The sequence below is a fragment of the Lepisosteus oculatus genome, chromosome 5 (assembly GCF_040954835.1).
Source record: "Lepisosteus oculatus isolate fLepOcu1 chromosome 5, fLepOcu1.hap2, whole genome shotgun sequence".
Classification (NCBI taxonomy): domain Eukaryota; kingdom Metazoa; phylum Chordata; class Actinopteri; order Semionotiformes; family Lepisosteidae; genus Lepisosteus; species Lepisosteus oculatus.
The window spans coordinates 38794088-38819432 of record NC_090700.1 but is presented as its reverse complement, the minus strand read 5'-3'; the positions used below and the strand labels follow the sequence as shown (position 1 = coordinate 38819432).

Here is a 25345-nt window from a genome sequence, read left to right as displayed (position 1 = left end):
TATGATGTATCAAGGCACTATCTCTGAAAAAACAAAACCATGTCCGTTGAGGCCAGGAAGGTGCAGTTTTATACTGAGTTTATACTGTATCTATATTTCAGCTGTAGAAGCCGTTGCATCCATCATTTCTGCACTGTGGCTTGAATCTCTATGGTTGTTTAATATAAGGAAATTAGTTCAGGAAAGAAACCAGATTTTTTCCTTTGAGTCTATGAAAGTGATTAGAGAAACACGACACACAATAAACTGTATAAAGGGTATAAAGAGCCAGGATTTAATTTGGAATTATATTGCTTTTAGTGGTAATTGCAAAAACCTTCAGAACATGAAAGCAATATTAGATGGTATTTGTAACACACGAAAACATATTGGTTCAACGAGACAACGCAAACTCTGAGAGAGATGAGTGTCTGTTTCTCCCTTCTGTCCACCTCAATCTCTATAATATACTGTATACTGTATGTCTGTAAGTCTTTAAGTAAATGATGCACTATCCTAGTATTTCAGTGGGATTTCTGTGGAAAGAATAGCAGGTCAGGGCTGTGTCTGCAGTCTGTGGGGTAGAAGGGGTTAATCCAGCTCCTCCTGTGTTGTAACACATGCAATCTCAGCTCCTATTGGCAGGCTGGATACCTTGTAGGAGGGGTGTTGGTGACTTTAAATTTTTTCATCTATTAGGGGGTCTAATCTGCCAATCCGGCTTCTGCAGGGTTAAACAGAACAGCCTTTCCCCCCGTCTTTCTTAATGAGTTGCTTTTCAAAGCTCCTGACAGCTCGAACAGTGTCATGTGACATTTAAATACCTTGGGATTTTCAGTGGGCATGCTCCGAATTGCTGCCTGCCTACCTCCCCCTTTTTATTCTCCCTCTCGCTCCCTCTTTTTTTCCTCCAAAGGATGCTTGTTTTTGTACAGCATCTCTGCCTGGGCTGATCTGGCACTATGCTGTTTTGCTGGGCTTTGCTATTGTTGTGCATCTGGAGATCAGAGAAGAACATCAGTTGAGCAGCCTTTCTCTCTTGTCTGTCTTTCTCTCTGTCTCCTCAGCTCTCTTCCTTTGGAGCTGACCCAGGAATAGGGGATTTTATTCTATTTTGCTGTACCTTTTGGAAAGGCTAGAGGCTGCTGGACGAGGGAACAGCAGGTGGCTGGAAGCTGGTAAGTCTGACTAATGTTCTTGCATCTCCCGGCTAGGAGGAATAGCTGCACCACATATTAAAATGCGTCTCAGATGTGGAGTGTGCACACGTGCAGAGAGCTTATGGAAAAATGTATACATGTGTGCATACAGTTTGCTTTGTCTGTCTGTATGTGTGTGGTGGTTTCCGTGATGAGACTATCAGGTGTATGTTTTTGTACTGCTGTGACAGCAGTGAAATAGGAGCAATTCAGCTCAGTCATTCATTTGTACTAACACGCAGTTATCTGTGTGTCGCAGACATGCTCGTATGTACAGATGGCTCAATGCATAGACAATCTGTGGTGTCTATGTTGCATTAAAAGACATTTCCCCGTCACCCCCTTTTGGTGCACAGCCACCTGCCATTCTGTTTCAGTGCCCCTGCTGACTCTCCGATCACAGACAGTGTTGTTAATCCGCACTGGGCAGGCTGGGGTTCCTACAGCCCAGGGCTGCCAGCAGTGCATTTGTGCTCTTTGCAGAGGTTGGGGTTTGTACAGCATACAAAGTGACACTTGACTGGACAGGGACTTTGATTCCTGAGATAAGGGTCGTTGACTTCCAGGGGATTCTTGTTCCGCGGTTGATTTACTCAGCAGTTAATTGGATTTCTCTACACATACTCCCGTTGTGAGGATAAACGAAGAATCATCTTGCTTTGGAAAGGGGAAGAAATTGGAATTTCATCCGAAGTGAGTTACAATCAGTAACTACTGTACGTAGTAGTGTCCAAGCTGTTTCAGTTAAGATATGTTAGGCTGCCGCATCTGTTGGTGTGTGTGCTACTGGAATGACAAAAAATGTATTTCAGCTGAAGGTGAAGTGACAGTAGCAGGGATGAATTTTGCTGAATGAGGTTCCAAAAATGCTGCCAATCAACTCCCTCTACACACAAACGGCTCTGATCTGCACTGGGGGATCTATCTGTGCTTGTTGGCTCTTGAATATCTCGGTGTTTGTTTGTGTGTTCGTACAAAACAAATCAAAAAGCCCACTTGGATTTTTTTTTTTTGATTTTTTACAATATATTTTTTAGCAAGGATGTTGCTTCGTCCGTGAAGCTGGTGGTGAGGGAAGAAAGGAGAAGGGAGGCGGATGTACTGCAGAATCCTGGCTTGCTGTCCAGATTTAAAAATGAGAGTGGGAGAGCGGACCCGATAAAGGGAGATGTGATCGGAAATTAAAGTGCTGGAGAACCAGCTGCAGCCTCACGTTAACCGTGCGCTGGCTGCACCCTAGTCCTTTCCATGTGCCGAGTTCTCTGCTGCAGAGTACGCCACACTGGTCAGCCCCGCTTCCTCGTGTTAAAAAGAGCGAGCTGCTTTCTCCCAACTTTTACAGGCAGTAGCGTAGATGGCGTTTTCCCCAGCCCAAGCATCCGACCTTCCTCCAACAAAACTGGTTGGATTTCTGACGCTGAATCTTTCAACCAAAGTCCTGGTTGTGTGACGATTGCCGATCTTGGGTCACGCTTTGGAAGAGTAGGGTGTCCTGGGTAAACTCCACTCTGGAAGACAGGAGCTACACTTCACTGGTGTGTCTCTGCTATAGCACTCTGGAATGAAAAGTGGAGCAGATAATTATTGGCAATTGTAGAAATTATTATATTACATTAGAAACTAACATTCTGAATTCTGTCTTGTGAATAGGAATTATCTTTCACTAAACAACCAGAATCAACCAGAGCTTTGACTGCTCTCCCACGGGTTTCCTGTGGCTGTGGGTTTTGAGTGCGAGAGCTTGATTGAGTTTATTTTTTGCATCTCGCAAACAGCACTCGAGGGCCCAAAAGGAGTGATTCGGAGGACCCAGATGGCTGCACGTCTCGCAGCTCTGTCTGTCTGTCTGACAGACTGTGGGGCTCACTGCTGTGTGGGGGAGGAGGGAGGGGGGCGTAATCACCAGACTGGGTCTCCCCAGGAGGGAGCTGGTGCGGTGTGATCTTAATCCTGCCAGTGAGGGTATTAGCAGCTTGGGCTTTTCTTCCCCTGTCACAGAGGCTCCCCGTCTGCATGGTGGAAGAGGGCTACAGACTGGGGGAGAGCTTAAGCTGCAACAGGGAAATTCTAACACCTCTCCTGCAGCTTCGAGCTAAGCGGGCATGGGCAACACAAGTGCAGCGTTACAGTGCTGACTAATGTGGAGGAGGCACTCTCCAAGATTTAACCTGCGGAATAAATGCTGGTTGCCACACTTCCTTTTGTGCATTTGCTCTTTTGAAGTGAAACTGCATTGTTTGTTCAGGAAGTGCCAACAACGAAATTTGATCGGTGTGGTAGACCAGCTCAAACATCGTTATCCAATCTTTGCTCAAAGGTCATGTGCATGGAAGTGGAACAGCACCTCCCACGTGTAACAGAAGTTGATATTTGCATTTTGCATGCATGTGCACTATATATTTTATATATACTGTATATATAAGACGGTCAGTTGTGTTCTTTTATCCTGGCTTGCATGAGCAACCCCCTGTACCCACATAGGGTGAATGAGGAGTGTGGAAGGGCATTTCAGACCCACCTGAGCCTCTTATCTTTTAACATGCTGTAGACCAGAGGGGTTTGGAGGAGAGGTGTGTCCCGTGCTGATATCACTGTGCACCCGCAGGACATGGTGGTGCTGTTGTGCTGGGGTGCCAAGAGAACCCCTGGCTAACTAAAACTCCAGTGGTGTCGGGCCAATTGTGCTTCACTACTTAGGGAATCCCAGGCACATCTAGCTGCTGACTTGAACCAGTCCCGAACCCGTGACACCTGTGGTCATAGCGCTCAGTATGCGCTCAGCAAAAAAATGGAAAAAAAAAGAATTCATCCATTGTCCGGCATTCCTCTTGGGACTAGTGCAGGTCCAGAGGATTTGGGATTGAGAAGCATAGTTCTAAAGATCTGATGTCACTTGGCTAGTGATGTGGCCCCAGCTCAAACACACAACTCCTGGATCACTCAGTCTAGCCTTAAACAGCCTCAGCTGCAAGAACTGTCATTATTAATTTTTTAGTGTGTTTTAAAAGCATGGGATTAAATGGGATCTTTCACTCTGTCAGAGCTAAGCATTGCAGAGTATATTGTACCATAAAGTATAGAAGACCCTGCCAGTTTGCAAACAGTCTACAAACAGGGCTATTATTGCAGTGTAATATCATCTTGCTAAGGAAAGTTTTTACGTTTTTTGGAATGGCCTTTCCTTTCATTAGGTAGCCTAGCAAACATCTGCTCATCTGAAGCTGTTTCAGTCGGGGAGTGTGCTCTTTCTCTCCACTTCTGGGGCACCAGAAGACACTGTAATGTGTTAGAAGTGAGCAGAAGAGCACTAAGGATAAAAAACAGACCAGACCCAAGCACATCAGTTCCTGGCAGCTCTTGCATAATGTAGGACCTGACGCAGATGCTCATGCACAAGGCTGATGTTTGCACCACGTGTGTGGGAGTGTGGTGGGCAAACCAGAACGTTCCATCACATTTTGGGGAAGGTGGCATCAGGGGGGTGTTCATGTGAGGCAGACCGTGGCTGGCGTGTGGCTGTGGCTCAGCAGGAAGCGCCAGGGAGCCAGGGATGAAACAGTTAAGTTTCCTCACCTTGCTGGGAAAGTAAAGCAGCCCTCACGGCCATAGGCGGCCTGCAGGATTGCCATGGTAACCTCCAAGTAATTGGCTTCAGGTGGCCTTGGATGTGAAAGGACAAACTGGAGGTAGGGGTGAGTGAGAGGGGAATGAGTGCTGGGCACAGGGAATGATAATGAAGTCATTGGGAGCAGAAGAGCAGTGTAGAGTTGGGGTCCCACTTTTAGGACAGGGCCTCCACAGACTGTCCTTGCCAATTGTGAGACTACGCTGTGGTGCAAAGCAGGACACATTGCAGTGAGAAGATGGTGAAAGCACATGGAGGTATGGCAAGCTACCATACTCACCCCTGCCCGGTGTAAACACAAGTGCAACCACAGAAATACCACATTTTTACTGTAGTGAACTACTAGATAAGATCACTTTATGGGCCATATACAATTTCTTATATTAGGAATTTGTCATTTCGCATACCCAACTTGCTCTACATGAGCCACACAGACAGGGAGAGAAGCTTGTGGTCAGAGCGCAGGGTCAGCCATTTATACAGCACCCCTGGAGCAGTTGGGGTTAAGGGCCTTGCTCAGGGGCCCAACGGAGTAGGATTCCTCTGCCAGCCGTGGGATACGAACCGGCAACCTTCCAGCCACAGGCGTGCATCCTTAGCCACAGGGCTACTGCACCGGGGCAAGCTATTGTAAGAGCTGGCTGCAACAGCAACGTTAACTGGAAATCAAACGGGATCAGGCCAGATTACAGCGCCTTTGCCCGCTCAGGGAATGAACGAGGCGGCACGTCGGAGACGCCTCCAAACACCAGCAGCTCCGACAGCACTCGCTCACTGATCTGATGGCGTTCCCTCTCGGAACAGCTGTGCTCTGTCTTCTTCAGCCCCGTCTCTCTGCCTAAGGTCTCCTTCAGCTCCTTTCCCTCTTAGCTTCTGAGTCTCTACCTCAACATCGCTCTCTTTCAAAATGTCGTTTTCGCTGTGTTATCTCTTTTCATGATCCTCCTGCATCACGGTCAGTCGTGCAGTGTAAGTTATTGTTCTTAAAGATGTAGCGATCAAGCTGTAAAGAAAAAATACTTATGTGTCTTTGTACTATATGCATACATTTCTAAAGTATGTATTATATTGCAATTTTGGACATATTTCAGAAAGCACAGATGATTAGTCCTGTCCTGCATAAAAATATCCAAACCATGAAAAATGCGAAGTGTTTACATGAAACACCTCCTACTCTGTCTGGTGAGATCTGAAACGGTTGATGGCTGTGTCATTAATTAGCAAGCAGAAACGCTCCAGAACAGCTCAGGGACTCTGCAACGAATGGCCGCAATGATAAATGTGGATGTCATTAAAGCAGGGAAAACGGCCACAGTGCTCCTGCCTGAACGCTTTAGCTGTTTAAACTGAGCTCCGTCTCGTCGCTACATGCAATTTTAAATGGCACATAGGTACAGTATACCGATTTCATCCTTTCTCCAGTCGGAGCTTTTCTACAAACACTGCAGAGTAAGAGGGGCTCACCCCCCCTCACACAGAGAGACTCCAAGAATGCAAAATGACATTTTGAGGTCTGTAGATTGGTGGATAGAATCAGAATAATTAAGTTAATACTGTTTTTTGTCACCGAAACAAAAAAAAGGAAATAAAATCTCTTCATGCTCTTCAAACCGGAAAAAAATATCAACCTGTCTGATCATGAGTCTTCTCTTGGCCTAGGGCACAGGGGGAGCAGTGTTGCAACATTAAAATGTTGATTTCCAGATTCTTTACCTGTCAAGTTGTGGTTGAAATCCAAGCTGTTTGGCTTTTGAAAAGTTGTTTGCTGGTTTATCTCTGATTTTGTGGGTACATGGCAGAGTTGCTTTTTTATCTCAGTCACAAAACGGCAGCAGGATGTAAAAGGATACTTTCATAGCAGTTTCGGCCACTCCGGGCTCTTCTGATGAAGCCGATATGTGGAGCTGGACCCTTCGTGTTTGCGATCATATGGAGAGTGTTTTTGCATGGCTATGTAATTATATTTGGAACGAATTTGCAGCTAGAAAAAGTCTGAGTGAAGTGAAGTGCTGTACAAAAGGAATCTTATTTCCGTTGTTGAAAAGGTAGCTAGCTTTTTTTTGCAAACTTCCAAGAAAAGCTATTATGCCCTATTAATGTCCTTAAATAATTAATGTGTTTAACCCTGAGCGACTGAAATAATAGTAATAATCCACCAGCCTAATTTCTGCCGTTTTCCTGAGCGAATGTCGAAACATACTTCTCGCCACAGACACATGCTGTGCTCGCATCCTCATTTCTGTAATTGGCTGGAATGCAAATGGAATTTTAATAAGCTCTTGCTTTATATTTAAAAGCAAAGTCATTTTCATGCTTTATATATAAAGCGGTTTTAAATAATGAAATTCATTGCATGGTTTTGTCATCTCAGGCCTTGGCTCAGTAGCAGATTTGCACAGGATTGACACTAATGTATGCTGTATGTTGTTTTCCAACTGTTTCCTTCCTCTCTTTGATCCTTGAGGAGTTGTGCTCCTTATAAATGGAATGGCAGTCAATTTGCTGAAGCCTGGGAAATCTGTGGTTGGTTGAAAGGGCCCTGGCTGAAAAGATGATAGTTTAATCACTCCTCCATTACTGTACAGCACTGGTACAGGCAGAGGGGAGACAGCTGGAGCCTGAACGTGCTGGGGCGGGGGAGGTGCAGATGCTTCATAGTGCACATGATGATGATGATATGAATCCTTTATTTAACTGGATAAATCATTTAAGAAAAGCATTCTCATCTACACAGGCGACCATGAGAATCACACCACTGTTGCATAGAAAGAAAGGCCAATCAATAAAAGCAGATTGACTTGACGGGGCGGGGCAGAGTTAACAGGCACAAGTTTCTGGCAGAAGAGATTTCACTGCACAGCCCAGAATGCCTTCAGACATGAAGGTGAATGGCTTCAGCTCACTCTGCAGAGTGTTCCAGTCACTGGCCAGTCGCTGCTCTTGGGAGCTGCTTTTAAGTGCAATAAATTATCTAGAGAGAAAGGTTAGAGATCTGTAAAGTAAACCGGTGAAGCGTTTGTCTAATCTGCAGAGAGGGCCCATCAGTCAGAGAGTGAAGATCAGAACGAATGCAGTAGGGGACGGTACTGACAGACCTCATGACAGAATGATACAACAATTCAAATATGTGTGATTCTTTAGAAAGTAATGTAAAGCAGTGATTTATAAATGCGAGGAAGAGGAAGAATGAAACGTCGGAAAGATAAAAGGAGCAGACACAGACACCAGGCCAGAATCAGATGAACAAAGATTGTGACGTGGGGAGTAGGAAGGTAATAAGTTGAAAAGAGGGGGCATGGTTAAGAATGGGGGCAAGAGGCATTTTTTTGTGCACAATGAGTCGCTGGTGGCAGGACAGGGGATAGGACGTACGGATAAGGATTCCTTTGCTTCCTCCAATAAACGCTTGGACGAGATCCTCTGATCAATGAGCTATTAGCAATGAAATGAGCAAGACCGATCGAAAGGATGGGCCTTCTCTTGTTTCAGCTTATCTTGTGCTGTTTTTCTCTTACCTCAGAGTTGTTTTTCTAATTGGAAGACAGCGTGATGAAGAAAAGTGTCACATCAGTCTTTCAGGATGCTAGTGCAGAGACCTCTATAGTCCAGTGGAAATATTTCTGTTCCCTGGTATGGAGGTGCTCATCCCTTTGCCTGACAGGCTCTGAGCTGTGAGTGTGTATATCTCCTGTGACAATGAAGTGTGTGCGGGGAGGGGCTTCTGGGGGCCCTTATAATCGAATCATAGCTGGATCTTAAGCAGAAATTCACGTGAAGCTGGTGGATTGGAAATTCTATTGGCATTTAAATAGAGCTGTCATGCCTCTTTCTCTTCAGAGTAATGAGGCCAGGCTCGCACAGCACCACACCCCAGCGACCCCGCTGAAGGACTGGGCTTCTTCTCTCCTGGGGGACTAATTAAAACCGGGCTTCTGCTATATTCTAGTCTCTTGCTTCTTTGATGATTGCAGGACGCCGCAGCCACCAGAATCAAAAACAACAACGCTGTCTTTGCCCATGAAAGGCAAGCAACCGAGCACTGGGGAAATCAAGCAAAAACCCTTGCTTGCTTTTTAACAAAGATGAAGTCACGTAGCTGATACACCTCCTTGTCAAGCCTCCATCAGCGCGCTGTCTGACTGGGGACCCTGCAGATGCCCTGCAGTACTGCTGTGATTGGTGGAGCGCCCTTTCCCTAGCTGCTCACAGTTACTGCCAGGTTATCTTGTGTGTCATATGACGCTTCTGTTTTAATATAATCAGCTGCACGCTGACAGAAGTGTCAGGGGAGAGCGTTAACTACCCTGGTTGTCAATCATGGGAATTAGCGACTGGATGGCAGCCCGAGGTGCTTGCCTGTTCCCACTCCCTGTGCTATATTTTTTTAACCCTTGTTCTCCTGAACATTTTAGGCAGCACCTGTGATGATCTGTGTTCATGGCTTTGCATTTGGAACAGGCACTTCACTGCAGTGATGCCTTTTTTTGTCTGCCGTTTTGTTTCTTCCCAGTGCTGTTGTGCAAAAATAGAAACAGGGAGAGGGTCCAGGAACCAGTCTGCTGGGTTGACTTTGCCGAAGGCATTGACAAAGCCAGCCCAGTGGATTCCTTCAGACTGAACAGTGTCACGCCCTTGCGCTGAGGTACCAGGGCAGAATTTTGAGAAAGCTGTGCTTGAAGGTAAAGCCCTTGCTGTGGTTGCTGGATGGCACACTGAGCCTCCTTAAATGTCTTTTAGGTGAGATGTCAAGGCCCAGATCCTGTTGTCAGTGACTCTGCAGCGGCTGATGTCATGGCTCTCCCTATAAGTCACTTTGGATAAAAGCATCTGCTGGGTGACTAATTGTCATTGCTGCCATTATTATTGTAATCTTTCGTCCTCGAGTTAGGATAGTGTTTTTTTTATGTATTAAGTTGCAGAAGAAGCTTAACTTAATAAGTTAAAAGGTTTCCCATAGTTTATGTATCTCTCTTCTGAAAAGGACTCTTATTATGTTATACTGTGCTGAAAGGCAGGCTTCTTTCCAAGCAAGTGTGTTTGTGCCTCGCATTTACATCCAGTCTTCTGCGGTGTGAAGGAGAGTTATCTGAAACAGACACTATAAAAGGCATGTCTGTCCTGAAAGCAGCTGTGGACACCCTCAGATAACACCTCCTGTAGCTGACAGTCAGAATCAAACTGCCAGCCTGTGACCTTCCCTAAGTTATAACCCTGATGAGCTCTTGGCTCAAGTGGCCTTACTGTTTTAGTCAGTCTGTTTTGGCAACGCTGTTTCTGTCTCCATTTCTGCAGTGTGAAGTTTGAATTAGACGTAAAGCCTCTGTTGTTTTGTAAATATTACTAGTACTGTATTTTTAGCCACCAGATTGTGTAACAAATGGGCCGTGATTGTACTTCAGCTTAGATAATCGTTTTGCTTTATTAACGGGTAGGGCGTGTCTTCCCAGAATAAAGAAGGAAGGATAAAATAAAGTTATTTTTAAAAATAGGCTCTGGGCCAATGAAACGGCTTCTCTGTATTAATATTGTTACCTTAACATAGATGAGGTTTGACCCTGTAAAAGCAGAATGAAGCAAGTATTTTCATGTTTGCAGCTCTGAAGAACAGAACTTAATTCTGAGAAGAGTATAATACATGGACTAACGTGTCTACCTCAGAAGCTGTTATTGTTATTTACAGTTTACTCTGAAAAACCTAAAATTTTCATCTGCTGTTCCTTCATCATCTCATCTACAACTTGATCATTGATGCAGCTTTTCAGAGCAGTTGAATTTGAAAACAATCATCGAATAATCCCTCTATTATACTTCACAGCGTGCCTTCAAAGAAGAATTCCACTAATCCAGCTTTAGGGCTTGGTTGACATAGACTTTGGAGAAAGAAAAGGTTAAAGAGAAATGGTCATTTTGGAATTTCTAAAAGAGGTGACCTGCTTCTTTCTGTGTACATCTTAAGGACCAATCCTGCTGGACACGATAGCTGCAAAGAAGACCTGACCACTATTTTACTACCCCCTCCTCTGACCACACGTCAGCACTCCCTCCTTCCCATTTTGGAGCACAGACTAATCCTAATCCCCGTGTTCTGCGTGGCTGCGAGTCAGCCAGCCCATGGGACTTTGAAAGAGAGATTAATGTGACAAGAAAAGACTTTGATTGGACAAAACAGGCCCGATCACATGACTTGTAGACCGAGCTCTTGAATCATTAATCTTCACCCCAGTTGAAAGCTGAGGAGGTTTGGAGCGAGGTATCCAGTGTGCTGTGAATTTTGCATTTAGGAATTGCAGATTCCTTGACCTATTGAGGCGGAGGGGGATGGCCCTCTTTATTAAAGATGTTACCTCCTCAGCAAGGACCTCACAATTTCAGTTTGAATTAATGAAACATTTGCAAGAGGATTTGTGTGGTCAGAGCCCATCCCACTGTGTGAGACTTGATTTCTGCACAGACGTGGGGAGTATTCTTCCCTTATATAGTAGCTGACTAATAGTGCTTAAAATGCACTATTTGATTTGAATACATCATTTGAAATAATATTTTTTATATACCGATGGTATTCAGTGTTTCACTGTGATCACTGTAACACCTTACTGTAGTTTCTGACATCTTAGTATTTACTTTAACCATGAGTCACACGGCGTGATGATAAATGCAATAAAATTCCCGGATTGTTCTTTATTGTGCAGTGATGGTGAGGATCTAATAGAGAGCTGAATATTTCACAGGTCTCCTTGAGTGAAACTCCAGCTCCCTGCTTGATTGAAACACTTCCTGCTTTCTTGTTATTTCTGCACTGCGCACACCTCAACCTGCAGCTGTGATTGAACTGTTTCTAGGCTGGCTGGGCAACTAGAGGAGGAACAGTCTGATTTCTCGGGTGACTGGGCAAGGAGAGGCGGAACAGTCTTACCCAGCCCACGCCAACTAAGCCGCTGAAGCTCAGTTCCCTGGGATCCTTCAGCCGGTTGAGATTCTGGGATCGAGCAAGGTGAGCTGGGGGGATCTTCCCTCGTTTGTCACCTTTCTCGCGTTGGTATGTGGTAACACCTGTGAACAGGTGAGCTCCGTAGTGAGAAACAAGGAGAGAGAGGAGGGGACGGATCTGCGCAAGACACTGGCAGAAAGAATAGAAATGGGGAGGGACAAGAAAGAGGGAGGGAAAAACTGAAGACGGAGAGGGAAGGAGACGGTTCTAATGAGCACTTTATCTGAAAGACAAGCTGTGACCGAAAACCGCAGCTAAGCACAGCCCTTGCAGGTAGGAGTTTGTTTTGCCATTCTCTTATCAAAAAAACAAAAATGGTATTGTTTGAAGACAGGGTTAAGACTACCTGGAGTGGCCAGCATGAGCAGGTGAGCCTGTCCCCTGTTTTTAGAATGGGAGCGCAGGTCTGGGCAGGCCTCGGCTGAATATTTGCCAGCTGGTTGTAAACAGGGGTTCTGCTGACCGAGCACGGGAACTCCCCAACTGTGGCTCGGCGAACAACTGAACTGATTTATTGCTGCACCTCCTCTTCGTTATTTTGAGTTTTAAATGAAAATAGTCTAGCGCTTTTTGAAAACAGAGAGCCAGTTGTTGATCGTATCCATGTGAGCTCGGCTACTGTAAGTGCAATTGGCATATTTAAGGAACGCCACAGTGATGAAAGACGCTGGAGCAGTGAGGACAGCATTGAAGCAGCTTTTGAAATTTCTTCATCTTGTCACTTCTTATTTATTGTACAGACTTAAAAATGATTTTACTGCTCATCCACGACCAAAAGTAACATGCAATAACAAATGTTTTTGTATTTCTTCTGTGATATTTTGTATTTAAATGAAGTACGCTTTTTGCCACTTGCTCTCTTCCCTATTACTCTTTTAGACAAAGCCTTTAAAAAAATCTGCGATGTTTAAAATTCAGGATGTCATAGTCATATAATGACAAAGTTATCCTTTATAGTAGAAGCTTGATTTCAGAGATAATGATTGTGAGATAGTGTGAGATAGCGATTAAACTATGAAAAACAATAAATCTTTGAAGATAAACTTCTTGATCTCATTCTGCATTGACTCCCAACCATTTGCCCCTTTGATCTGAGGCTAAATAGTTGAAATCAGTCTATATGTGTAACTACCTGTCCTCCGGTTAGACACTGATTCAAGTTAAAACATACTGGGGAAAGCTGGCTCATTTAGTAGTCAGAGAAGGCTTGTTTTCAGACCTGAGAACAAAGTGAAATCCTGGGAAAGGCTCTTGCTCCCCTGTTTCATATGCTTTTACTGCCATGCTGTGTCTTTGTGGACTGTGACAGTGGCTGTAGAAGCTCGGGCCTCATAAAGGGTTCATAAAAGTTATCCTAAAGGCTACCTGTGCTCATGTTATCTGTATGCAGAGGGAGTGGCAGATCTGCGTCACAAGGAGAGATATTCACTGATTCACCGGAGATGGTATTCCTACTCAGTCGGGATGGAGTTCCTCCCACTTTTTTTTGGTAGTAACGCATTTCCTGCTCACCTGCCTGTGGTGTAATAATGCAGTCCTGAAGAAATCCCAGCAGGAGCAGGTCCAGTTGCCCATTGACGGGAGAATGAATGCGCACTGCCATAGTTAGTATCAAACCTGCTTGTGTAGGCTGTTCAGTCCTTGTTGATGGACAGCATTGTGGTGTAAAAATAGTTTCTCTCCCTCTTTGTGAAAGAGGGGCCTAGATGATGCAGTTTTGTGGCCAAACTGAAACCCGTGCATTTGTCCCTCTGATGGACACGCCTGCTTTTGCGTATTTTTGTCCCTCTAAAATTGCCATGTGCTTCACCCCAAGCTCTGAGTTGAGATGCTTGGACTTCTGGCTGTCCCCACACGCCTGCTATGCTGCCTGTATCTCTGTTGAGTGGATCTGAATTAGAGTTCAATTAAATAATTATGCAAAATGGGGGCACCTGCCCACCCTCCCTTGAGAGGTCATTCTTCGTAACATTCCTTTGTTTTTTAGGCTTTCTGTTTATCTCCCTCTCTTTTGGCAGTGCAGAGGAAAGACACCGCCCCTCCTACGCACGCTGGTCTCTTCTGAATATTCAGAGATTTATCTTTCCAGCTTTCTACTTCTCTTCATATCTCCTGTACGGCACATGATTTGATTTTTTAGTTCATGGCAATCGCCAGCCCTAATAACTCAGAAATGGATTTTCATTAATATTTTAGTGGTCAAGTAGCAATTAGCTTTGCAGACTTTGTAGGGGAGCTGCGGAGTGGACATTTCTTTCATTTCCGGTCAAGAGAAATAAAGGTTATGTTAATCATTTGACATCCAAGTAGAGAAAGGATCAGTCAATCATTTTTTTCAAGCCTTTCCCATGGTATTTTTTTATGCCCATACTCAAAAAAATAGTTTAGTTGATGTGTGGTTGAGCTGTGCTGATTATTATGCAGTGAACTGTGCTGTTGCGGAGTAAATAATAATCTCAAAGCTCAGAAAGACCTCTGAAACACTACCGAGAGGTGATCGTACAAAGCCTGGGTAGAGTCCTGTAGTCCAGGCATCATTGGTTCAAGTCAGGGTGTGACTGGGCTTTCCCAAGCAGAGGTATGCAGTGGTGTGGGGATTGGCTCATGTACCCCAGCAGCCTTGTGTGTTGTCTGTGAGTACCCAGTTTTCCTCATTTGTTATAGGATGTTTGACAATACAGAGCTTGGTGTATGTAAAATAGTGAATGGCTGTGCTTGTTTCTGATTAAAATGGTCCTCATTGTCCTGTTCCCCCTCTGCTTTAGTCCCCATTTAGCTTCAATACAGCAAATGACTTTCCTGGTTTGTGTTCTTCTGCACCTTTGCATCACACTGCTACGTGCTGGTGACAGGACAGAATTAAAGAATGCTGCTTGACACGCCTTGCAATATTCACCTCCTCCGAGTGAAAAGTGACAGTGCTGCGTGAATGGACTTGCCTATCCCTTTGCAATATAAATAACCATGCTGCGTTAGGGCGTGCTGAGCAGTCCTTAATAAACTTGTTGTTTTTTAACTTTAACTGTGTAAAAGAAAGACACGTTTGGGAGGCTTTGCAGCTTTGCTTTTTTCCCTTAGGCTAGACACCTTGGGCTTGCGTGCTTCTATCTCATATCTCGTAAAACTCTGTGTGTTGACACCAGTGACACATTCTGACAACATGGGCCTGATAATTGTATACTACGAAACGTGGTTATGAAATGTGCAGATGTCTTCATGGACCAAGTTCAGTCCCCCACCCTATCATTTTATTGTTATAATAAACCTGTCATTATAAATAGATTAACTGATAAGAGGAAGATACGAAAAATTTAACTTCTGTAGCCTGTGTACAACTCTTTTTAACCATTGGCTTCAGTTGCTTGGTTCATGTTTTTGCATTTAAATTAGCATTTCCCACGCAGCCTGCAGCCTGTTGTTCTGAGAATGCTATTTTGGGTCTTCAAAAGTGAAGTGCCAGAACACATCTATCGCTGCCCCCCAGCACTGTCCCCATAAAGTATAATAAATGTTTGTGGCAGGTCGGGTCAGAAGACTGGAATTACAGACAAACTGCCACAAGAGGAGAATTTAGGCCTCTAATCTCTGCAAATAGGCACATTGTAGGAAAATGTGAAAATCAATGAACTGGATAATTGGTTATTAAAGGTATAAAAGGGTTAGAAGTTTTGGCTTTTTCTTTGGCGATTGGAGTTCAAAAACAGCAAACTGTAGAGTGGTTTCTGATTCTATTCTAATGAAGGCATTGTAAGGTTTCGTAATGTTCACAGACCCCTCGAGCAAACTAAAATGGGTTGGGACCTGTCACAGTGTTACACTTCTTCCATTCCCTGCCCTGAAGTGCTCTCTCCCTTTGTCTCTCTCAGTTCTAGTAATTTCCTTGTTTTTTGAAACATGGTCTCTTGGGCCGTTCTGCTATCGATATATATATGACAGCCCTCTTTCCAGGTGAGCAAATCTTATTGTACGCAAGGATTCTCCCCTGCTTGGAGCTTTTTTTTGTGTTGAGAGCTAAACTTAAGTTTGGAGTCAATATTTTGAGTTCAGATTTTCTTGCGATATTAAATGAAGGTGTGTGGTGCCAACTGGACAGTCATACCCAGAAGCTGATTGATTTGCTGGCTGATGAAGAGATTGAAACCAGGGTTGTGTCAGTAGTTGTCTAACACAGGAACAGCCAGAGCTGGGAACGGATGAAGGAGTGAAACTTCCCAGCTCCCTGGGAAACCAGAAAGCAGTGGTGTCTATAAGACACCAGAGAAAATGAGGTTGGGGAGACCATACAGCAATAGTCTGTAAGTACTGAGAAGAGACCCCTAAATTTCTTGCAGTGTTTTTCATCCCGAAGGTTTCCAAACTGCTTCACCTCTAGGAAGGGAGCCCCTTAAATGACCCATCGCTGAAGTGCTGTCCCCACTCTGCAGGCAGTGCATCTTTCCATCTTCAAGTCCTGCCTCAAGGGGAGCTCTGAGCGCTTGTACTCTTACCCTGGCTCTAGCACCCTAGCGCCATCCTTCTTTTAATGATGAGCTCTTTTTTATTCTCCAAAGGCAGCTCCAGAACGAACCCTCCCTTGTATAGCTGGCGCCAGACATTTCGAAAGCCCTGCGAGCTGAGATGGGATGTGGTGCCCACATCTGCAGAAGGGCTGCTGTGCTGTAAGACCGGCGGTGAAAGTACAGAGCGCTGAACAGATGTCTCGCGCTCAGTGCAGGGGTCCCCTCCTCACCGGGAGCGGCTCCCGGAGGAGCAGCCGATTCTTCGGTTTATGGAAAAAGAGGCAGGAATGCATTGAGGCTGTCAGGGCAGTGGAAAAAAATGGAGTCACTGAGGCCCCTTCTGTAACGGTCTGTTACCATATTTGGAGGGCTCTGAAAAGCTCGGCTGTGATTAACCATCCCATGAAACCTCGGGTACAAGCGGACATGTGAGAACGCTGCCTCCCGAGAGGGTGTTTTTGTGTAGGTTGGCGAGGATGGAGCAGGGGAGTAGGTGCAGCTGGTGCTTCTCTTTCACCTCTGGCTCAAGGGAGAGAGTTTGTTTTCCACTTTCCTTTCCTAATAATAGATGGGAACCACTGGGCTTAACAACCCCAGAGATCACTCGTTTGCCAGTTTCGGCCCTGAACTGACGTTATCTACAAGGTTGCGAGAGAAGTTGCTGTGTGTTTTTCTTGCTATCTTTTAGCACTGATATTGAAGAGTAGCCAGTAATATGCGAATATAAACCAGGTTTTGGAAAGCAATGCTTGCTTTATGTCTGTCAAGAATGTTAAATGCTCTTTTAACTTGAGGGAGTATCACAGATATGTTTATTGTGCACTGTAGTGTTGCATGGTCAACAGTGGCTCCTCAATCAGGGGTTCGGCTGTTGACCTGAGCACTGCTCAGCCTTGACACGCTTTTGACCTGATCTTTCTTGTTAGAGCGCAAGGGAACCCGTTGTAAAGGACTGGGGTGGTAGACGTATAAGGGTGTAGTGCCGTATCTCCCAGGGAAATCATGGTTAAGCATGAAGGAGAACGGCATAGTATGGTAAAAACAATATATACTGTACCATGACGCATTTCCATAGCTAACCTTGTACATTCTGCTGCTGAGGTGTTTGTTCATTCTCCTTTCGGCAATAAAGGTAAATAGGAGAGTGAAACCTGTAACAAAGTGAGCTCAATACTCCTCTGTTCTGCCAGTTATGCCTTTTTAACCAGTATTGCCTCTTATCACTTCAGTTATTCTGACTGTAGACATTCAGTGTATAGTAGTGTTTGTCGTATTGCATTCTCTGTAGTTGCACAAGAAAATTTAAGAACAGAGCCAGACAAGGGCTTAAGCATTTGTCACTTAAAGATGAGTTATGTCGAGCATTGCTCAGTATGTTGCAATGGAAAGCCGAGAAAATGAAGAAGGTATTAGCTGCGAGTATAAAATACACAAGCACTAAGTGAATAGTGACCACCGGGGGTGACTGTTCCTGCCAGTTTGCTGTCAGAGAGAAATGCACAGTGCTGTGCCATTGTTGGTGTTGGTCGCCCCTTCTGGCTTGCCTGGTTCCAGCCAGGAAAGTGTCAGCCGGGCACTCTGTCTTCTGCGGATCAAGAAAAAAGAGGCCAATACTTCTCATCGTACTGAACAGAAGTAAATTTCACTGGCAATGAGACAGTATCTAGGTAACAGTGTGGATCACTGCGTCTCCCCCTGTCGCATTGACGTGGAAATTCAGACTCTGTGTGCGTGCGTTAAACTCACACATACAGTATTTCTTAAGCACTCAATGGGGAGTTGCACTTCTTTGAGGTTCCTCCTTTACTGCGCTTCTTTTTTTTGTGAGTGCGACATTTTGGATTCTCTGTTTCATAAGCCTCTGTCAAGGAACTGCTCAGGGAAGAAATCTTTCTTTTTCTAAAGACTTCAGAGCATCATTCCCAGCCAAGACTAATCTTTCTAATTCCCTTGTGGCCACAGAGTCTGTGTGTTTTTTTTTGCATGTTTTCAAATCTTATTCCTGTAGCTGAAGTTGCATCTTGCGGCAGTCAGCAGGTGTTTGTATTGACCTTTCTCACTGCTGTAGTACCTCTAATGAATTCTGATGAACATGCAACCTTTTGACCTTTCTGCAGAGCTCCAGTTCACTCTTCAGAAAAAGCTCTGGCACCTTTGAACAATGCTAACTGCTCAACCTGGTTTTTATTCCCTGAAACCATTGGTCTCACCCTACCCTGCAGAATACAAACATTACATTGTGTAATCTGTTTACTCTGCATTGCCCATTAGCTGGTTTTTAAAAATGCACCTGTTTTACTGAAGATTTATTGAAGCGAATACACTTCTTTGGTCTCCCAGAAGGAGAGCTACCACACATCGAGTTAGTATTTACCAATAGAGAAAAAGACGATTTAAAGTCCATGTTTCTTTTTCAAGGTATGTGTAAAATACAGCAGTTTAAAATAAATCCAGAGGTTTAATTTACCTTATAGCTGCTGGGAATGATTTTCTGTGTTTTTTAAATAAGTTTAGAAATACATTTTATTTTGGATTTCAAGTTTTTTCTTTAGTATTCTCACAAGTATAAGAATCACGGTCCTTCATCCAGATTAGCGCTCAGAAAAATCCTGCTGTACCAGGTAAAAACGCCTTTAAATGTGTGACACAATTTAAATGTGACACCATTACATAAAATTATCTTGTGCTATCTTTTTGAAGTTTTCCTCATGAGCCTGCGGGCTGTTAACAAGCACTTTTAAAACCCTAGTGCAAGGGATGTATTTTATTCCCGATCAGTGTTTTTTTATGAATTTCTTATGAATTTTATGGATTTCATAAATCATGAAGAAAGCGTCATGATTTTGCAGATATTGTTGGAGTCTGGTGCAGAAGCCAGAGCCACAGTGTGGCTGTTTCAAGGACAGTCGTTTTCTGTTTCTCATTTCCAGAAGAGTCTGTGTCTCTCAGTGCAGGGTTTCACAGTTCTGGTCTGGGGACCCTCATATCACTAAAGCTGAAACTCTCTAGTTCTGAATTCTGAACCAACATGTTGCTTGATTAGGAACTTTTTCTATTTAAGACTTGAAGATTTTAAATTTTAAGAAATGCAACAGTTAAAAGGCACCCTCTTGCATGTTTAGAAACTGAAAGTAAATCAAGAGATCAGATTAAACCTATTATTACATCTCTTAAAGGTGCAGTACTTTTTAACCCCCTGTCTCTGATCTCTGATCTGGTGACCCCACTCCCGTTCTTGATGCACCAGTCCAGTGTTGTGGGTGAGTGTACATCTGATCGCTCAAGAGAATAATTAAAACCACTCAATTGTGCAGAGGTGGACCACGCTGGGCTGCAGCCCACCTCAGGCACACGTGTGCAATCCATTGAGCCCTGCCCCCTGCGCCTCACTGTGTCAACACCACGCACAGGAGCTGCTTATGCCCTGTTTGAATGAAGGAGACTATTGTTAGCCGCTACAATCTGCTTAGCTAGGCTGTGTGATTGAGGGTGGGGATGAAAGATGCACCTTTCTGGACATTAAAAGAAATAACCTGTTGTTGTAGGAAACTTTCCTTTTTTTGTACAGAAATACATTGACATGGCTGACTCCATTCTTCCATTTTCATTGATTTACTGATTTACTGGAGTGCCGAATTTGTCCCATACAGTAGGTGAGAAATTTTAAGATTGGAAAGCTTACCTCCACAGCACAGTGTACACAGTTAAAATTGCTGCAGGTTTCTGACTCTGCAAGTACTGCATACATTATAATGTGTGCAATACAATGTACAAATACTGTAATAACTCTGAACACAAAGTACCCCTTAAGGTTGTTGTCAACCGTTCTGTAAATTTCCCTTTGCAATATGCATCGCTTTGAGACTGAAGTGCATCATCTTGTTCCCAGCTGCCACCTGCTGAAAGAGAGAGGCATTAGTCTTGAAGTGTGTTGTCTCTGTCTCTGAGGCTATGCGTGAATGTTTTTGTTAGCGTATAGTTCTGTGGCAATAACAAGGCAAACTCTTGAACCTGTCTGCAGATAAGATCTGCAGTAAATGCTGGGCCTGGGTCTAATTTGGGTAGAGATGGACTAATTCAGTGTAATTATCAGAGAAGAGAGGCTGGAGGGCAGGGGGGTCATCTTTCACAGGCACGCACATACCAGGGGCCAGATGAGGTATTGCGCATGCGTTTCTGCTAAGACAGCAAATAGAACCATGAACTTCCCTCGGGCTTTGAAAGGCACTTAAACTTGTCCTTGGAGAATAGTTTAAAAAGCAGGACATCACCAGCACATGCTTTGTTACCATATAGGATAAATGAACTTGTTTGTATGTGTATGTGAAAGTGTCCAGACCTAGCCTTTCACCTGTTCTGGAAGTGTGAGGCTTTGCAGCCCTCTTTGTGCCAAATGTGAGCTTCATCATGAGTGCGAACATCTCCAGGAAAGACAAATATTAATTAGTGCTACCTTGTAAAAGACAGCATTCCTGCAGCACTACAACATAGGCTGCCCTCTGAGGCTAGCAGTTGGTGTTCTTCTCTCTTTTCTTTTAGTTTCTAACCATGTCTTGAACTAATCTGGGAAATAAGAAAAAATATCCCTAAGCAAAATCTGGAACCATGGAGTTGTACATTGTTTTATAATGCAAGAAACTAGGCGTGTTATAGCTTGATGTTACAAGATAAGAAAGGACGGTATTGTTTTGAAAGTCTGATTAATATGTTGTGTCTCAGAAGAGAGATATTTGTAGAAAACAGTGTGGCAGGCAAGCAGAAAGAGGTTTGAGAGTGTCTAGACTAGGAGAGGCAGTTGAGGATAGGATCTACAAAGAAAGGAGGAATGTACACGTGGCTCTGATTGTAAACTGGCCCTGCCGAGATCCACTTTTATGTTGCAACCCAGCAGAGCGTGAGGCTACAGCAGTGAGTGTGTAACAGGGAGGAGACCCCACTGACAGGGGTTCCACAACTTCTACCTGTTGTGTAATGGCAGTTGGCCCTTGTGTCTACGGGATCTTACTGCTGTGCGTCACTGGGACAAGAACATCTTCACAGCCCAGGTGTCTGGAGCTGAGATTGACCCTCCTGCCTTAACTGACAGGTGTGCCCAGATGTTGCCCAGGGATTGAATTATGTCTTATGACTTTAGCTGGCTATGTGGGTCAAAGAGTGGGATGTAGATTTGCAGTTTATTGTTCTGGTGCACTTCTATTATAGAAAAATGATGACTGTTAAGTCAGAACAGGTAGTATCTGGTCATTTTGTATAGACAGCTGCTCCTTTATATAATTCACAACACTTCTTGAGTGTCTGACAGTGCATAAGAGCTCATTATATTACATTTCTAATTAAAAATTTATCCAAAAACATCTTACCTAAATTTAAGGTTCGACTTAGTAACAAAGTTAATTCATACTTTAACAAAGTTAATAATTTAACTGTCTTTATTGATCTATACCACTAGACGAGCATTTTAAGTACAGTAATTAGCTATCCCTTCTAGCTTTTTAATTAACTTGCCAAATATATTAGACATATTGCTGAAGTTGTTCACTCCTGCTGTACAGTATGTGCAAGATTTTACAACATCAGTGGATTTGGAGACCTGATTCTGAATGCACATTGTGAATGACCTGATTTCTCCATGATCTTGTCATGCTATCGGACTCCTGTATTGTGCACAGGCTTTGGTATATATTTATACAGAGAGTGTAATTTATGGCCAGGTGAAAGGGCGGCACTTTGAACAGATGTGCTTTTGGAAAACAGAAATCAATTTACCTGTAATTTTTCCAAACAAAAACCAAAACCATGAATTGTTGCCTCATATTTAACTTAGGGGTTATATGAAACGACACAAGCTTCATCTGTGTTGCATTCATATCCATTGCTTGGCACTGCTTCATAATACTTTTCAGGTGTGTGCGTCTGTTACAGAAATGAACTTGCCCTAAGGGTTTTATTTTCATTCCCCCCCCCCAAGTCGTGGGCTAACATGACCTTTGGGCAAAAAACATCTCCCTTCATTGCCTGTTTGCTTAACCCTGGCAGAAAAGAGAGCTCATTCTGGAGGAGGAAGAAAGAGAGAATCCAAATGATTGTTTGAAGACAACCTGAGGTTTCAGGTTTCTCTCCTCTAGCTTCCCGTCTCCCTCTCTCTCTCTCAAGCTGCCCCGTGTTGCAGGAGATTACGAACAGCAGCCTTCGGGAGTTGAAAGGGAAGGACGGCGCAGGAGAGAGGGAGCAGCAGCGAAAGTGGAAGACGGAGAAGGAGAGCGCCTCTTTTTTCTTTCTTTTTGGTTTCAGCAGACGTGACGGAAAGGAGAAAGGCAAGGTTTCCAGTTTCCTTTTGTTTGCTCTTTTGTGCTGAGAAAATGCCAGTGCTCTGAGCAGGCTGCTCGACCTGACTTCTTTACGGTAACCAAAAAAAAACAGGTTCTGGGGGGAGAGTGTTGTGTGGAATAGCTGCGATTTAGAGTACCAGCTCTCGAGGGTGTGTCATTGTGGAGAGGCAGGTATTGCTTCGGTTGTTTCGGGTTTAGTGTTAGATGCTTTAAGACACCAGTATGTTTGTGAAGGGAATTTAAATCTGAGTTAAGAAGGTACAGTACTTGGCTTGACTCACAGGATGTAAATAATGGATGTAAATAATTTCACTGTCCCATTAGTGCATTCTACCGATGATCAGGGAGACCTATCTAGACGCCAGGAGTAAGCCTGTTGGGCTGTTTTGGTCCCAGGAGGATCGTATCCAAACCTTCCTGTTATTTTCAGAATCCATGTGCTTTTTAAAAAGTTGGTCTCATTTGCTCCTGCTGGTCTCGTTTGAAGTCTGGGCTCCACTTTTCAGAATCTGTTTATTCGACTTATTACCAGCTAGTTGCCATGTCTTTCATTTACTATTTTTTTATTTTATTGCCATACTCTTTGTGAGAAAAATGAATAAAAGCAGCCAACTAGGGAAAAAATCCTTGGGAAAGCAGCATGGCTAAGTGGTTCTGGACTCAAGTCAAGAGGGTCACGGGTTCAACTCCTGGGTGAGGCACAGCTGTTGTACCTCACTCAGTCCAGTAAATGCGCTGCTGTAAATTTTGTGTTGCAAATGAAAATTGGTTCCAAATTGGCTCCGGTTAAAGAATTGTAAAAAAAAAAGTAAAGGCACAAAAAATTGCCAGTATTGAGAAACATTCAAGGGACACTGAGACACAAGAGTTACCAAAATCATTATGTTAAAGGAATATAGAGGAATCCACTTCAGTTGTGTATGCCGCTGTACGTTTGAGCCTCATTAAAACTGCTACATCCTCAACAGGAATTATAAACAATTATAGCTGAGCTCTGCTGAACTGTACTGGGCTGAGTGCTCAGGTGCATTCTTTCATGGAAATGAGTATTTAATAAGCCAATACATGTTGGAGACAACAAAGACTGGCTTCAACACTGCTTAAGGTCTGATCCTTCAGGCTTTACAGTTCTTATTGCTGAACATGACTGTTTCCAAAGACGGCTGTTAAATTTCAACTTCAAAGCACTGCTTTCTCTCTCTCAATATTATTCTCTCTCTCTAGTGTATTTTTGTGTGAACAATTTTTTGGTTATTGTAAGCTCCGGAAGACCAACCTTGAAGAGTTCCTAAACATATTTATTTGCATATTTTTGTAGGAGTCAACAAGTTCCAGAGAAGTAAAGGGGAATATGTTTTTTCAAAATTCCTATTCTCCGATAAAGACACCAGAGCACCAGAGAGAAGAGTTTCTGCTGACTGAAATACTGTACAGGCGGCCCTCATCTTTCAGGGATGTGAGGGTGTATGTTGACAAGCAGTGTCTGGGAGGCTGTTTTAAAGAAACCATATTGAACAGACTCAACCTATTCGCTCTGCCTCCCTCTGGCCTGCCTGTGCTTTGTGTATTCTGTGGGATGAATCGTTTCTCTGTGTCCCGATCTATGGAGGGGGTTAGATTGGTGCGTGAGTCAGGAGTGATCTGGCTCTGTGTGAGAAGTTAGTTCAGCATTTGGATAGAGGGAGTTGGCACTATCTATGAGGTACACACAGAGCAATGAAAGATAGGAACAAAAAAAAAAGAATACCTTTCTTGTCTGGGGTACGGGCGAGGATGACGGGCTCACACAGGATATCTGCGTGAAGGCGCTTCTGTGCCTTGGTACCCTCTCTGCAGCGATGGCATCTGAAAAGCTAATTCATAGCCCTTTTTTTTCCATTTGTATGAAGAAGGTTTCTGTCCTTTCTGTTGGAGTTGCAGAAAGAGAGTTTCCAATCCATTGCTCGTAAACAAGTCTTGTCCTTGAGCAGCTTCAGAAAGCTGTGTCACTTGGATTTTAGAGTTTTGCCTCTCAAAAGTCTTTCCTCTGCAGGTCTTCCTTTTCCTCCTCAGCCATCCCCCCCAGTAGAGGGCATGAGGCTTTGAAGTACATGCTGCAGACGCAGAAACCACTTGAAGGCTGCTGATACTGTACATAATAAACATCATTGTGCTTGTTTGCTTACACTCTGGTAACTGTGGTATTTTTGTTTATCTAAAGAAAGTGCTTGAAGGGATGAATAAAAAGCTTTGAAGACAGTCCAATGAGACAAGTTGACAAAATATCACTTCTCATGTTTTCATTGAACTCTTTTCCCCTTTAGTTTCAATTATTCCTTTTGAGAGTTTAAAGTGGTGGATCTTCCACCTGTTTTTTTCATCTCTGTGCATACACACTTCCCTGTCTTTGACAGCGTTTCCTAAGGTTGGTGTTAGGCCGTGCTCGATCTCCTCTCGGTCTGGCGTTAAGCTGTTAGGACGGCTGTGGACGAGGAGTTGAGAACCCTGTGCTGGGAGTCCAGCCAAGCTGTGTGGAGGGCCTGGCCACTGCGCATACGTCTTTGTGTGTCGGGTGCCTGAGGAGTGCCCAATCCGATCCTGGGTCCTGCCACACATGCCACGGGTGCTTCACCGTGATTTCACTGCATTTTACTCATTTTTTAACCTGCTTCTCCCGCTGGGCCCTGTTCTTCTCGGCTTTGTTTTTTTAAACCTCCCAACGTCCTCCAAAGCAAACAAGAAGAAAC

At 44.0% G+C, this 25345-nt stretch overlaps 1 protein-coding gene across 6 annotated transcripts in view; it reads left to right on the top strand.

Moving 5' to 3' along the window:
• plekha6 (pleckstrin homology domain containing, family A member 6) overlaps window positions 1-25345 on the top strand; it is a 95000-nt gene that overhangs the window by 1309 nt on the left and 68346 nt on the right. Inside the window, exons 2-3 of one of the 6 annotated variants that reach the window (XM_069190374.1) lie at window positions 1047-1157; window positions 22444-22604. The gene's annotated coding sequence lies outside the window, so the exon portion shown is untranslated. Of the gene's footprint in view, window positions 1-706; window positions 1158-11954; window positions 12065-22443; window positions 22605-25345 lie in introns of those variants that run through there. The other 5 variants (XM_069190373.1, XM_069190375.1, XM_015342619.2 and 2 more) reach the window with 5 other exon arrangements.